This window comes from Bufo gargarizans, chromosome 5 (assembly GCF_014858855.1).
Source record: "Bufo gargarizans isolate SCDJY-AF-19 chromosome 5, ASM1485885v1, whole genome shotgun sequence".
Classification (NCBI taxonomy): domain Eukaryota; kingdom Metazoa; phylum Chordata; class Amphibia; order Anura; family Bufonidae; genus Bufo; species Bufo gargarizans.
This window is the reverse complement of record NC_058084.1, coordinates 421,548,870-421,563,704: the sequence shown is the minus strand read 5'-3', so window position 1 is coordinate 421,563,704 and position 14,835 is coordinate 421,548,870. Positions and strand designations below refer to the sequence as shown.

Here is a 14,835-nt window from a genome sequence, read left to right as displayed (position 1 = left end):
GGCGTTTTCTGTGCCATTTTGATCACAATCACTGCGGTCTACAGTAACATACTAAAAGGGACACTGCCTTCTGGTTTGTGGTGGTTTTTTAGGTCAGTGGGGGAAATTTATCAAACTGGTGTAAAGTAGAGCTGGCTTAGTTGCCCAAAGCAACCAATCAGATTCCTCCTTTCATTTTCCAAAGGAGCTGTCAAAAACGAAAGGTGGAATCTGATTGGTTGCTATGGGCAACTAAGCTAGTTTTCCTTTACACCAGTTTTGAAAATAATTTATTCCAAGGCACCAGAATTTGCGTAAAGCTCAGGGGCTAGTCACGTGGACGTATTCGCAAAACACAGACACCAGCGTGTACACCCTGCATCGTGGTGCGGACCCTTTAACTGCGATGGGTCTGCAATGTGCATGTTGCGGTCAAAGACGATACCCCATGTACATGCAGATCGATAGGATTTGGCGCGGTAACACGTTGCATATTTATACGAGTGCCCAGTGGGAGTTTGGAGAATGGTTGCTTCACGTTCTGGATTCCCTTAATATTTGTCTCTTCTTTCATTTCTATTTTTGCTGGATAAAAGGCCAACTGTGGCCGAAATGTCCCAAGGATGGTCATCTGAATGAAGATTTGAATAAAACTACGGGAATTCTGGTGCCTTGGAATAATCAATGATCGGTACATGTACGGCGAATGGGAGGACGTCCGGAGAACGGGGGGGGGGTGGAGGGGGACGGACGGGTTTGGATTCTCTAGGTAATGTGGTGTGTGGAATACAAGAAAACCTCCATGTAACGAGGTGGCACGCTGGACCCCAATAACAGGCTATGTTAGACCACCCCTTTAAACCTGAAGAAAGAAGACCTCTACCTTCTCAGTCTGCAACCTCCGACAGGCCAGCTGCTGTGAAACTACAACTCCCTGCATGCTCCAATCACTCCGAACGGAGCCGAGCAAGTGTACATGCCGGGAGTTGTAGTTTCAAAACAGCTGGGAGTGCTGGAGGTTGCTGACCCCTTGTTCTAAGGCTACTTTCACACTTGCGTTGTCAATTCCGGTACTGGGATCCGGCAAAGGCTCTCAATACCGGAATTAAACGGATCCGTTTTGATTCTGCACATCAGGAGGCATCCATTCCGTTAGGATGCGGTTGGGCGAAATCTAAACGGGGGGAAAAAAAACCAAAACAGATCCATCACTAAATACATTGAAAGTCAACTGGTGACGGATCCGTTTTTTAGGCTCCTAAAATAACGGATTCGTCACCACTGACTTACATTGTTTTCAGTGATGGATCTGTTTTATTCACGTTTTTACGACGGACACAAAACCGCAGCTTGCAGAGTGTGTGTCCAGTCACAAAACGGAATGCTGACGGAACGGAAGACATCCTGATCTCTTTCCATTCAGAATGCATGAGGACCAAACGGAAAGGTTTTTTCCTGGTATTGAGATCCACTGCACGACCTCAATACCGGAAAACAACACAAGTGTGAAACAGGCCTAGGTCTTCTTGTTTGACAGTTTTGATAATGAGACCCAACAAGTTTTCATGTATTACTACAGAATTCAGCTGCTCCGGCCAGGAGGGGGCCATCACTAGGGCTAGAAGGGTTCGACAAATTATTACATCTTATTACATTTTTTTAATGTACGCCACGTATTCCACACGTCAAGCTCTCTGCTTGCAGTCATTCAATAAGAACCTCAACGTTTCCTTCCAAACAATGGAAATCTGTCCTGGTCGTGTGATGGACACTAAGGGTCCATTCACACATCCACAAAATGGGTCCACATCCGTTCCACAATTTTGTGGAACAGGTGCGGACCCATTCATTTTCAATAGGGCCGGAATGTGCTGTCTCCCCAAAAATTGAACATGTCCTATTCTTGTATGCAATTGTGGACAAGAAAAGGCATTTTCTATGAAAGTGCCGAAGATGTGGGGTCCGCAAAATGCGGATCTGCAAAACACATACGGACGTGTGAATGGACCCTTAAGTGCGGGCAGCCTCGTAGCGGTGCAATTATGCAAACCTGGGGCCGGCTAGGCTGCTCTGCATTACATATTTCCTACAGACAACTGCAAAAACTGCACCAAAAGCCACACGTGCAAAGAACGCCACTAAGTGTTTATGCACACGGTGCGGAATTGTGTGCAGAAAATCCACAAAATAAAAACTGCACATAAATCAACACTGTTTACGGTGGCTTTTGTGCGTTTTTTTTGGTTTGGATTTTGGTCGCTTTCACACGAGCCTATTAAAATCCATCAGTATTCTGGCTCTGGATTAGGGCTTGTTCACACGACCGTTGCCCCTCTGTTGCCGTATTGCGGCCCGCATATGGCGGGTCCACAATACACGGGCACCGGCCGTGTGCATTTCGCATCACGGAAGAAGACCCATTCACCTAAATGGGGCCGCAAATCCGGAGATGCGGTGCGGAACAGAAACACAGAACAGAACCCCACGGAAGCACTATGGAGTGCTTCTGTGGGATTCCGTTCCGTGCCTCCGCACCGCAAAAAGATAGAACTTGCTCTATCTTTTTGTGGAACGGACGGATTGCCGACCCATTCAAGTGAATGGGTCCGCGATTCGCATGCGGCTACCCCACGGTCGGTGCCCGTGCATCGCGGTCCACAGCACGGACAGCACATGGTCGTGTGAACGAGCCCTTATGCACAGATTTCTGATGATTTACCATCCATAATGCTGCAGGATTTCCATGCATATTCTTTCCTCCGATAGACTGTAATGTGCGCATTTAGAAAAAATAAGCAAAAAACTCGGACATGCTGCGGATTTCTAATACTGACAGAAATTATATGCCCATGTGAAAAGCCCCATTCATTAACATTAGCAGCGGATTACGGGACATAAAATCCGGACCATATCGTGATTGCAAATAGGCTCGTGTGAAAGCGGCCCCTCTCTGTATTTAAATGACCCCACTGAAGTCTATGATGACACCATGTGACATCAGCTTTGGAGCCACACAAACAAAGGACATGCTGCGGATTTTAAGGTCAGGTTCACAAGTGACTGAATAGCTGTGGATCGGCCATCACGGATTTTCATTTTGTTGTACAGTACCTTCAAAGCGGATGCAATTTTAAGAAATCTCATCCGCGCATTACGTACAAAAACCGCGGGTGGTTGAAATCTTCAGCATGTCAATTTAGGCCTCATGCACACACTGTGGACCATAAATGGCAGTCCGAAATGCACGAGCACCAACCGTGTGCCCCTCCATCTGCGGACGCGGACCCATTTACTTGAATGGGCTCCACGATCCACACCGCAAAAAATAGCGCGTGCACTATTTTTTTGAGGTGTGGAGGTACAGACAGAAAACCCATAAGTTTCCGATCTGTTTCTCTATTCCGCACTGCACGGTATCTTCTGAACTGCAGATCTATTCAAGTGATACGGGGCACACTCGGCCGGTGCCCGCATATACTGCCGACACAATGCAGACATGGCGCCTTATGCCGTGGTTCTCCTCAGCAGACATCCCCCTTTATAAGGGCTCATGCACGCGGCTGTAAGTGTTTTGCGCTCCACAAATCGTGGAGCCTCGAAAACAAGGATCCCGGTCAAGTACATGCCGCCATTTATTTTTAAACTTCTGTAGAAATGTCATATCCTTTTCTGCAAAACGGACAAGAATAGGACATGTTCTTTTTTTTTCTTTTTTATGGAAAGGACAGTACATGGTATGGTGTACTTTTGCGGCCCGTTTGAAGTAAATGCGATCGCATCTAATTTGCAAAAAACGCGGACAGAAACGCTGTGTGCATGGGCCCTAATGGAGAGGGTGAAGTCCGCTGCCTTCTCCACAGCAAAAATCCCATGTAATACACGCAGATTAGCTGCGGAAACGGAGCAAAAACTGCAGTGGATTTTACGGCTACATTTGGATGCATTCCTAGGGTAGGTTCAGACAGCGTTTTTTTTGCGCGGACTTTAGCGACAAAAACTGGACCGAACCTGCGCTGAAACGGCTATGGATGTGGTCTGTACAGGTCCATTTCAGAAATCCTTTTCACTTTGCCAGTACCGCACTAGGCCTCGTACACGACGGTATTGTATATCCGCTCTGCATTTATTTTTTTTGCTTTTGATTGAACACAGACCCATTCATCCCTACGGGTCCCATGTGTCCTATAACATATACTATTCCTGTCCGTATTGTGGACGAGAAGTGATGGGACTGAGAAAAAAGTAGATTGCACATGGAAGGCTTCTGTATTTTGTGGATCCGGGGTTTTTGGACTGCAATATGGACACGTGAATGAGGCCTTACGCTGTAGATTTTCTGCATGAGAATTCACACAAAGGGCCTCGTTCACATTTCCGTTTGACATCTGAGAAAAAATAAATAAAAAATCACCCATATTCTACGGACAACGCTCAGCTGAAAATTTCCAGAGCATCTCCTATCAGCGGTCAGTGAAAAACAGACCATCCGTGCCTGGTCATATTTCAGGGACCCATAGACTTCAGTGGAGGTGTCTGGGCCGCATCACGAGCCAAAGTAGTGCATGTCTGGCTTCTTGCACACAAACGTTTTTTTTTCCCCGTTTACGTTCCGTTTTTTGCGTTCTGTATACAGAACCATTCATTTCAATGGATCCTCAAAAAAAAAAAAAAAAAAAACCGAAGGTACTCCATATGCCTTCTGTTTCCGTTCAAAGATAGAACATGTCCTGTTATTGTCCGCATAAGGGACACGGATAGGACTGTTCTATTAGGGGCCAGATGTTCTGTTCCGCAAAAAAGGAATGCACACGGACGTCATCCGTATTTTTCACTGACCGCAAAATACTGAAAAAGCCATACGGTCGTGTGTAATAGGCCTCTCTGTGATTTTTTTTTTCACTGACTCATGGTTAGGGCTCGTTCACACAAACGTGTGCTGCCCGTTTCCGCATTTCTGGATCCGCAATACACGGGCACCGTTCCGTGGCCATTCTGCATCACGGATGCGGACCCATTCATTTCAATAGGTCCGCAAATCCAGAGATGCGGAACGGAACACTACGAAGTGCTTTCTGGGGTTCCGTGCCTCCGTACCGCAAAAAGATGGGACTTGCTCTATCTTTTTGTGGAACGGAAGGATCGCGCACCCATTCTAGTGAACGGGTCTGCGATCCCCATGCGTGGTGCCCGTGCTTTGCGAACTGCAATCTGCGGTCCAAGGCACGGGCACGGCCTTTACACGTTCGTGTGAACGAGCTCTTAGGGCTCATGCACAGGCCCACAGACCTTTTTGCGGTCCGCAAAACACAGATAACTGCCATGTGCGTTTCGCATATTGAGGAACGGACATACGGATGAGGGCGGCGTGCTCTCTGCATCTTTTGCAGCTCCACTGACGCGAATGGGTCTGCATCCGAAGTGCACAAAACGTGGATTGGATGCGGATGAAAAATACGCCAGTGTGCATGAGCCCTTAGTTAAAAAATATAAAGATATGTGAAAATAAATGGCTACACGTCCTGTCCATGGAAAATGAGGACATATGAGTGAGGCCTAAGACCGCTATCTCAGTCGGTGGTGTTTGATCGGTTAGTGTGAGCCAAAACCAGGTGCAGGACAAAAACACATATGCGGACGCAGGACCCTTTCACTTCAAGGGGGTCTGCTATCCGCAACACAAAAAAATAGTGCATGCACGGACAGAACCCCCCCCCCCCGTCCATTCTGGACCGCACCTTCTGGATTGCGGACCCATTTAAGCGAATGGGTCCACATCCGGGATACGGTGCCCGTATATTGCAGACCCGCTGTTTGCGGGCCGTGTGCATGAGCACTAAGGTAAGGATACAGCTACATGGCGACACGGATGTCGCTCACCGTTTCATATAACGGATTTCAATGGGGTCACAATGCGAACTGCTGCGACAAGACGGTTGCAAAAATACCCGCCTTGGATGGATTGTTTGTAGCAGTCGCATTGATCCCACGGAAATACATTATATGAACGGTCACCTAAAACTCGCAAAGCGCATGCGTTTTCTGTGTCAGGACAGAGGGTCACGGCAACCCACAGAATGAAGCGATCAAGGAGTCCACAATGCAGGGTTGTGTGGCCCTGGGGCCCTCTGCTGTCACAGCATATCCTACAGTCTGTGACACCATGCATTGCACCATACACGTCCCCGTGTGCCCTCTCCATACAGCGTCTGCTTGTGTTTACACCGCTATTCACACGATGCGGCTTACACTCCAGGCAGCAGACGTCTGCGGCACCTGCACACCACAACAATACCAGCCTCCCACAACCAGGTCACAGCCCGCGGTGCCCGGCCAGGGGCGTAGTCACGGGTGGGTCAACACACGGGCCCACCCAACCATTTTTTTTGGGGGGGGGGGGAGGAGGGGGGGTATGAAGACCGGAGAAGGGAGGGGGAAGGGCAACGGGGCCGCGACGACGCAGCGCCGGTCCGCTCACTTACCTGGGCTGGATCGGATGATGACTGGCCCTTGTCTCCCACCAATGGCAGCGCTCAATCCTGCTCCATAGGCGCCCGCTGATTGGCTGATCATTGGCCGGTGGATCGCAGACGTCGGGAGTGACGTATTGCGCAGGCGCGGTAGAGCTCCAGGCCAGAAATTCTGCGCCGTACTCCGGCCTGTCGCCATTACCGGGAGAGGAGGGGAGTGCAGCGGCGTGGCGTAGACCGGTTACCGCCTACGAGCGTCGCTTTCTCCACTAGTTGCGCTCGAAGGGAATGTCCTGAGTGACACAATCTGGGGGGTTGAGGTAGCTGACTACCTGTGGCTCGCAGGCGCCAGTGGAACTACGTGTCCCAGCATGCTTTGCCGGCCAGAGGAGTATTGGGATTTGTAGTTTTCTGCACCTCCTGAAGCTGTAGTGTGAAGGCTTCTCAATTTCCATTGGTTCAAGTTTCTCACTGCACAGGGGATGTGTCTGATGGACTTGTGCTGCTGTAAATGGCATTTAGTGATATTTATCGCCCTCCTCAACGCGGGAGACCTGCGACATTTGGGGGGGGGGGGGGATTTGCTGTAGTTGACTTATATTTCTCTTATGTAGAATTTAGTGCATGCTACACATTTATTAAACCCCATTATACCGCCTGGCGGTGCGCTTGGCTTAGTCAATGTGATCCAATACAGCGTGTGGTACAGTAAGGGCTCATGCACACGACCGTATGTATTTACATGCACAGATCCGCACAAATGCATCATATTTTTTATTTTTTTGGGATGAATTGTAACAATTCTTGTCCTTGTCTGCAAAATGGACAAGAATAGGACATGTTCTGTGTTTTTTGTGGAACTGACATGTTAACATACAGAAACGGAATGCACAGTGTCATTTCCGTTTTTTTTATCCGGCTCCATTGAAGTGAATGGTTCTGCATCTGGGCTAAAAAAACAAAAACATTTGTGTACCTGAACCCTGCAGCACGCTGCCTTTCCCCACGTGAAGATTAGTCGGCAGTGGCTCCGGGTGCCTCTTTGCATTTCTGCAGTGGACGATCAACATATTTTAACTTGTTTAAACTTCAGCAGCTGAAGTGCGTTGGGTTAGGCCCTGTTCACATGCTGGAACTTTGCTCAGATGCCACACAAAAAGCCGCTGGCGGCAGCGTGGAATCTGCCTCCCATTGTTCTTCATGATAGAGATTGTTGTGACCACCCCCAAGGAAGGACGGGTCCATAGGTCGCAGCCTATGATGGTATTCGGTGGCCTAAATACTTCTTGGTGCGCCAAATTCTTTCTTCCGAAGACACCGTGTGAACAGGGCCTTAAAGGGGTATTCTGGCTGTTAGCTTATCCCTTGTGATAACTAGATCAGCGGGGGTCCCAATGGTAGGATCACGAAAACAGGTAGCACCCCAAAATAAGCAGAGGGTCAGGCATATGTACTAGCGCTCATTCAGCTCTACAGGACTTCTGGAGACAGCCGACCTGACGCTGTTCATTGGGGGGGCTCCCAGGAATACAGGTACTCGTTCTTGTAATTGGTGAGATTCCTAGTGATAGAACCCCCATTCCCCCCCTCCCCAGTCCCCAAAAAAACTACACCCTTTAAAGGGGTTTTGCCACTTCAGGGCCCCCCCCCCGGGCCCGTTTATATTTAAAAGGGGTTGTCTTCTTGAACGCTCTTCTCATATGTACTGTGGTATGTGTGGAAATATGAGTAGTTCCACTTCATTTGGGTCTTTTAGGACGGGACTACACGGTGACTTTGACCGTGACAAGTGTCGTGCGACTAAATCAATATGTACAGTGCTTTGCAAGGGGGGCTTGACGTGTTTTGTTACATTACAGCCTTAAGTTCAATGTCTTGTTAATCTGAATTGTATGTGATGGATCAGAACACAATAGTCTAAGTTGGTGAAGTGAAATGAGAAATAAGAAAAATATATAAAAAAAAACAATTGTTTAGAAACAGAAAACTGGCATGTGCGTATGTATTCACCCCCTTTGTTAGGAAGTCCATAAAAAGCTCTAGTGCAACCAATTACATTCAGAAGTCACATAATTAGTGAAATGATGCCCACCTGTGTGCAATCTAAGTGTCACATAATCTGTCATTACGAATACACACCTTTCTTGAAAGGCCCCAGAGGCTGCAACACCTAAGCAAGAGGCATCACTAACCAAACACTGCCATGAAGACCAACGAACTCTCCAAACAAGTAAGAGACAATGTTGTTGAGAAGTACAAGTCAGGGTTAGGTTATAAAAAAATATCCAAATCTTTGATGACCTAAGGTAACCCTGGAGGAGCTGCAAAGTTCCACAGCAGAGACTGGAGTATCTGCTCCATAGAGTTGGGCTTTATGGCAGATTGGCCAAAAGAAAGCCATTATTTTCAGCTAAAAACAAAAAGGCACGTTGTGAGTTTGCGAAAAGACATGTGGGAGACTCCCAAAATGTATGGAGGAAGATGCTCTGTTCTGATGAGACTAAAATGTAACTTTTCGGCCATCAAAGAAAACGCTATGTCTGGCGCAAACCCAACACATCACCCAAAGAACACCATCACTATGTGATTGGTGGAGCACTGGCATCCATCCCACCATCTATTTGGAGACAGGGGGTTGTCCCTGGAGCCTCATGGGATATATGATGGGGTGCTCCGAGGTGTTGCACATGAGACTGGTCATACATTACAGAAACTTTTTTTCTTGCAGATTTAAAGGTTTTTGCAGACTGAATTTGCAGGAGCTTTTTCTGTAAGTGGAAAATGTCACAGAAGCCACAGCAGATAATGCAATCCTCTGCTCCGCTGTCGCCGCACGGTACGCTCCAGCAGTCTGTACTCGTTATTTATACAACCACACAGGAAGTATATGTGGAGAGCGGCAGCGCTTAGCGCAGAGAGAAGGGGACCCCGAGCGGTTGAAGATTCTCATTCATATTTGTACTGTATCAGAAGTGGTTGGAGGTTACAAAATGTAGATCACGTGATGGCAGTGCTGAGCACTGAGACTTTTAGAGGTAAAGGCCTGGGCCTCTAGCACTGCTGAACATACACAAAGTACCTTCTGGATGAACAATGGGTGGGATGATGGATGTCTCTCATTACTCACCCACACGAATGCATGCTCGACGGATTGTGCATGCCTTCTGAAGGAGGAGAGGGGAGAAAGCTGCTGCTGGACTCCAGAGGACAAGAGGATCGGGTGTGTTGTAATCCTACCAAAAATAAGATTTAACCCTTTTAAGCTAGCTGACATTAGCAATGTAAACCTAACTAGCCTATTCCTACTTTTATCTATGCCCCAGTTACACCAGAAATCTAACTTGTATAATATGCTAATTAGCCTCTAGGAGCAGGTGGGGGGGGGGGGGACGTTGTTCCTGCTCCTAGAGGCCCCGTTCTCCCACCTTTGTCGCCTCCCTCCAAGTCCTGATTGACAGGGCCCGGCAGCGCTCGCTCCGGTGAAATCTCACGCTGTTCAGTGTTCGGCGTGGTGAGGAAGCTGGCAGCCTGCGAGCGTCTTTCCCTCACCGCGCCTGCGCTGAATGGCGCGAGATTTCACCAGAACACAGGGCTGGCAGACCGATGCGAGCGCTGCAGGGCCCTGTCAATTAGGACTTGGTGGGAAGAGACAAAGGTGGGAGAACGGAGCCTCTAGGAGCAGGAACAACGCCCCCCCCCCTCCCTGCTCCTAGAGGCTAATTAGCATATTATAAAAGTTTGATTTCTGGCGTAACGGGGGCATAGATAAAAGTAGGATTAGGCTAGTTAGGTTGTGCTCACAATAGCACATCGCTAGTGTCAGCTAGCTTAATAGGGTAAATCTAGACAGAAACCCTTTAAAGTAAATGTGTCATCAGAAAATGCTTTATTGTTTGAATCACGGTTTAATGTTGAAAATTTTTAAAGAATTTTTTATGTTTTTAATTTTTCATGTCAATATCTATATTTAAATAAAACCCATAAAATCCTGTATTATTGGCACTGGCCACTAAGCCTAATAGGCACCACTTCTTGGTCTGTACAGATCACTTTACTGCAGTTCCCTGCTTATCTGTCATTCTAATCCTGTCTGTAATGATATCACCTCAGTGTATAGAGGTACAGGCAAGATGGGCCCCCATAATTATGTTCAGGAAACAGAATTAAAAAATCTATAATTAGAAAAAAAGGATATACGGTATATTACTATCTGGTTTTAACTGGAAGATAACATTTTTGGTGACACATTTCCTTTAAAATGGTTGTCCAAAATGTTATTCTTAAAAATAAAATAAAAATTCAGGGAAACTGATAATTAAATAAAACTTACCACCCTGAGCCCCCACCAGCGCAGCCTCTCTGTCCCCTCCACCTGGCTGCAGCGGTGACATACTCCTATATTGCCCACTGCTGCAGCCACTCACAAGCCTTGATGGGGGAGGGGCTTAGATGGTAGCTTTTGGCTAAATATACCTAAGCCATCAATCATGACTTTAGAAGAACATCTCTTACCAAAACCACTTTCCAGGATTTTGATGGAAAGTGGCCGATGATCTTAGGGGACAATCCCGAAAGAGCATCACCTCTGATTTCCTGAAGTTGATTAGGGGCCCTCGAACCTGGCTGAACTCTGCAGGTCTGGTCAGTGCACAGGATGGTCTGTTTTCCCTAGCTTTACACTTTTCTCCATCTCTGACCTTCGAATCCACAAGCAGCATTTTGCCAAAATGTTTAATTGATTATGCTTTCTGATTATCTAGAAAATAATTTGTTCTGGTTCCCTTAGTAAGGACTTGTTCACATCTGCATTTGAGGTTCTGTTCGGGGCTTCTGATGCAGATTCCGTCAAAAACAGTGGAGAGAAAAGTCCTGCACGCAGGGCTGTTTTTCTCTGGTAATAATGCAGGCTCTCTAACAGACCGCATCAGAGTCAGTGGGCATTGTTTGACTCAGTTCAGGTCAATAATGGGCAGAATCCGTCACTTCCGTTATTTTCATCGTTTTGCAGAACAACAGAAATCGGTAGCGGTGGTGTGAACAGGCATTAACATGAAAGAAAAACAATTGCAGGATGAACAACTTGTCATTTTTGATGGATGGTTACCATATTCTTGTTTCATAGTAACTTGTAGTAGTTGAGAATATCAGAATGATGTCACATTTGTCTGCGAGCTTTTGTTTTTGCAGTTGCAGTGTTACACAGATTCAGTTTGACCTTGGATTTTTCAGTAGACAACATCCATGGGTGTGGAAGAGTTCTCATTTTTGGCTGGACTCTTACATAAATACAGATAAACAGCCAGCACTAAACGCTGAACTTGAAATTTACACAGTTTAAAAAAATATATTGAATAGTTGTTTTCTGCTAAACCAGTATTCGAAACCACTGGCAATGTCACGTTGGAAATTTACTTAATCTGTCCGGAAGGAATTTGCTTTTTCAGGAAACTTGTGTATGCCTAAAATGTCCAGGAGTTGTCCAGCCCCATGACAATTTTTTAGATCTTATTAGAGGCAATCACCCCAAAACAGCCTTAGGCAGATGGGGTGTTGGCTTATTTAATATCCAAGTCATGTCTCAAGGCCTGTTTAAAGCATCGAACATTGACTTCTAGGAAAGCTGCCTTACATCTCGTGGCATTAGAGGCAGAGCTGGTTAAGAGCTCATCTGCATCCCTTTCTTAGATCTGACTATACTGTAAAATTAAATGGGTAATATCCTGCTTTACTTGGCACAACATGTCACTGATGCAGCCAATCATTTGCTGTAGCAATCATGTGTCTGCACTACTGAGGTCACCACTGCAGCCAATCCTTGGCTATACGTGTCATGTCAAAACATCACTTCTAATGCAGGGTGACCAGAGACCAGCGGGGGACTAGGGAAGTGTTGGCAGAAGAGTTGCAGGAGGCTGCAAATATTGCATATTTATTTTATATCATTGTAAGGTCTCATGGCGCACCACTGGCTCCAGCAAGCCTGAGACCAGGGGAGAGGTGCTACTCCAGCCACTATGGGGAGGTTTCCCAGGCTTCCCCATCACCCACGTGCCCCCTGGTTCCCCCTACCATTGGTTTTGGCATTGCTCTTTTTCTCCACCTCTGTTCTGCCTCCTCCTCTTCTTCCTCCTCCCAGCTCTTGGATGAAGGCACACATCTTCTGGCCTACTCCTGGGACCCTCAGCTGTACAAACGGGTAGGCTGTGCCCTAGGTGGCACCCCTTCTCCTCGTATATCCCTCCTGCAGGCTATGAGACCAGTTCCCTCCTTTCTGCTAATGGTGGTCTCCGTATTCCATCTGAACGAGGAGATAGTCCTTCCTTTCTTCTGTCCAGCCCTGGGAGAAAGGAGAAAGCACTTCACACCTTTGACATGATCCTGTCACGGCTGAGGATGGGGGAAATCCTCAGCCGTGCGATGCCAGATGATGTTGTGGCTGCTCGGCCAGGAGAACAGGATAGGGAGCAGGTCATCTCCTACAGCGTCCCTACCCTGACCCTAACTCCTAACCTGCATGGGCCGACCTTAAAGGTAGGAGGACCCATGCGCAGGAACCTCGGAGCCCTGTCTTACCCTCCGCAGATCCCTGAGCTAGGAGCTGGGTAAGACTACCTACTCCTCCTAGGCACGGAGGAGCAGGAGTCTCAATGGCCAAGCAGCAAGGAATGGGGAACAAATGCAGGCCTATGTATATGGCAGGTGCTGCAGTAGTTCCAGCCACCTGCCACAGCCTTGCTGACTGGATCCGTGTGCAGGCAAGCTGAAGTCCACAAATAAACAAACAGAACTCAGCACAAACTCATCCACACACAGGAACCCAGATACATGGCTGCACAGAATAATACAGGAAAACATAAACGGAACATCACACAGACTAAACTTAAACTTAGCAACAATACTTTATGACCACAGTGGTGGCTCTCACTGGCAGATAACAAACACAGGAGGCTGCCCCAGCTAGCAAGGCTGAAGCAACCTACTGAGCCATGCCAAAGAGAGAGGCTATATAGGCCCAGAAGCCACACCCCACAGTCAGACACACCCAGTGACACAACACACACACTGGGAAGGGAGTTAACCCTTCCACCACCACAGAAGGGAAAACACACATAAACGGGGAAGTGGCCAACTAACGTCACACACTGTGGCTGTTGCCGCTGGCAACGACATGGGTGGCAACCATGTCCTGGGAGTCAGCCCGAAGGCCGGGACAGTGCCACCACATGTACACAATACCACCAAACGTTGCCACAGGCAACCACAGTGAGGGGAATGATGTCAGTGCACACCAAAACAACACAGTGCACACAGACATACAAAAGTGCATATAAACAAGCACACAACTCCCAGGGAACCGCACACATCACTGTTGTCCGCGGCAACCGCACTTGAGGCAAACAACAACATGCCTCAAGCTGCGGTTGAAACAACTACCCAAACCGCGGGCAACTGTATGCGGCTCCCAAGGAGTCACAGCCATAACCGTGGCCGTGACAGATCCGGGCACTCAAAGTCTATCTGGACAGAATGACATCCTTTCACAAGTTAGACTCCCTCCTCATAGTCCTTAACAGGCCTCGGCACGTTCTAGCGGACGTGAAGTCCGCTATCAGTCACTGGATCAAGTTGTCTATCGCCGAAGCTTATTGTTCCAAATGCAGAGTGCCACCTCTCCGGATGGCGGCCCATTCCAACCGGGGCGGTTGGTGCTTTTTGGATGGTATGGCACAAGGCCAACCCTTTGCAATTGTGCAGGGCAGCTACGTGGTCCTTCTTACACACATTCACAAAGTTCTATAGGGTGCATACTTTTGCATTCTCTGATGCGGTTCTTGGTCGCAGAAAAAATAGTAAATGTATCCCTGAGTCCCGGGGATGTCCCTACAGGGATAAAAGCCCCCTCTTTTCCTTGGCTCAGTTTCCTGTCATATGCCTTTCTTTCTTTGAACCTCCTTCACAGAGTAATCCAAAAATTAAGGCAAGAGTTAATCTAATTGTCCCCTTTGGCCATGGAGAGCCTGGTTCGCTTGGCTAAGAAAAATGTTGGTATTAGATCCCTGGGTCCTCCTCAGGCAGGATCTTCTCTTTCAGGGGCTAGTCCATCATCCAGAGCTAGGGAACCTTCACCTAACGGACTGGAATTTGAAAGGGGGATCTTGAAAAAAATGGGCTTTGTCTGACCTAGTTATTTCAAAGTCCTGGTTATGTAGTAGAAAACTTACATTTAATATCTGCTTAAGGATCTGGAGGACTTTTTTAAGGTTTTCCGGGTTTTCCCAGCAACCCATTGATCCCATCGGGGAATCGCCTATATAAAAAATTCCAGAAAGGACGTAACGAGCAACTCATACATGTTACATTAAAAGCAGATCTGATATTGATGACTTGT

The 14,835-nt window shown here is 47.5% G+C and overlaps 1 protein-coding gene across 2 annotated transcripts in view; it reads right to left on the bottom strand.

Moving 5' to 3' along the window:
• ZMYND11 (zinc finger MYND-type containing 11) overlaps nucleotides 1-6,737 on the bottom strand; it is a 78,985-nt gene extending 72,248 nt beyond the window's left edge. Inside the window, exon 1 of one of the 2 annotated variants that reach the window (XM_044295617.1) lies at nucleotides 6,459-6,737. The gene's annotated coding sequence lies outside the window, so the exon portion shown is untranslated. The remainder of the gene's footprint in view (nucleotides 1-6,458) is intronic. The other variant, XM_044295616.1, reaches the window with a different exon arrangement.
• Nucleotides 6,738-14,835: the final 8,098 nt, after the last annotated feature.